This window comes from Hyalella azteca, unplaced genomic scaffold (assembly GCF_000764305.2).
Source record: "Hyalella azteca isolate HAZT.00-mixed unplaced genomic scaffold, Hazt_2.0.2 contig9846, whole genome shotgun sequence".
Lineage (NCBI taxonomy): Eukaryota > Metazoa > Arthropoda > Malacostraca > Amphipoda > Hyalellidae > Hyalella > Hyalella azteca.
Window position 1 is genome coordinate 1 of NW_025939905.1, and position 1729 is coordinate 1729.

Genomic DNA, 1729 nt, shown 5'->3' on the forward strand with positions numbered 1-1729 from the left:
CCATGCAGACCACGACAATGCGTCCCTGTGCACCATGCAGACCACGACATTTCATCCTACCGACGCACAAAATACATAGAAAAAATCTTGCAGATGAATATTTGTGATTTCGATTCACGCCTCAAACAAGGTAAACCTTTCTGAAGAAAATTGGTCACATGTACGTATATTATAGTGTTTCTATATAAATGTAGTTTTGTGCCTAAATTCTTTTTTGTAACATAATTCTAATGGTTATAATTAAATAATATTACTAATGATTTTAATAATTTCTTAGCGGGAGTGAAAAAAATCATCAAGAAATTCTGGATAATTAAATATTCATTTCGGCACTTGTATCATCAACGGTATACAAGGAGACGCGAGACAGAATTCTGTTGAAAGCTGGGTAAAATTTTTTTCTGATGTGCTTGATGATTTAAATAAAAATGTTTCTATATTGGAGTCTAATCAAGGAAAATGAGTCTAAGCTTTTCATCTTGTTTACACTTAAGGAGAATTTGACGAGCTTTTATATATGAGAATGTTGGACTTCAAAAAACAAATATAGGATAATTAAGGTGTTGCGACTGAAGAGAGAGATAAGAAAAGGTATATCTTTCATAACTTATGCGTATTGTCCGTACGCTGAAAGACAAATAATATTGACCATTATAATTTACAGGGTCATGCAATGCTGTTTTTAAATGATGCGAATCCATGTATGTTCACTTATGAAAAGTAAAGGCCCAGGGTAACAGTTCATATGTATCAAGATTGGCGTAGAGAGGTGGGGTTCGATCCCAGCCCAGTGCGCCAGTTTCTGGTCAGAATCGGCCAGGAGGCCGGACAGCAGAATTTGAATCAGTGTGTTGTGCGTTCGAGACCGCAACAAGCTGTGGATGTTCTGCGATTTTAAGAATCGGCGACAGGCCTATGGCCTTATAAACGCTAAAACCGCTATTATTATTATTTTTTATTTATTTTACCTTCATTTCAGTACAGGGTAAGACTGATATGAGTTCTTGCCTTCGTTCTTAAGTTCTCATTGGTGTGCTGTTTAAATCTTACAGCTACTTCCTTATTAGAATTCATCATACTTTTGCATTATTTTAAGGATAAAGAATGGTACGACTCTACGCTAAATTTGTCTGGGCGCTGGGCCCATCCAAAAAATTAGCAATTATGACGCAGTTAACTTTGTTCGGCTTATACTTCATGGAAGTGAGATCTCGGAAACAATTTGGAGCGTCTATTTTTATCCCTGTCAGCTTCATCCGGGCCTTACTTCCGACGGTCAGATTCAGGGTGGTATAACTGTTAACAATGACACGGGTTGACCCCTCGGCCCTCGCCCCTACACTTGTTAGGCATGCGAATCCAGAACTGTCGGCTATGTCATGCTGTCATCAAAATTTGAAATGGATTATGACACTCTCACTGCTTACCTATCGTCAAATGGCGTCGATGCCACATAAGTCGCCACTCAGCAAAAACTGCACATAATGCGCCGCTCATACACGGTAAATCATGTCAACACCATTCAAGATCGCACGAGGACTCCGACCGCTCGCCGACAGTCACGGGAGATGGAAGACAATTAAATAGTGGAAATCATGTATATAAATCCAGTTCTGTAAATAAAGTAAAAAGTTTATTCATACATCAAGATCTGTCTCTTATACACATCTAGATGTGTATAAGAGACAGGTACTCACTGCAGTGAGTGACAGAGAGCGCATTTTCTCGT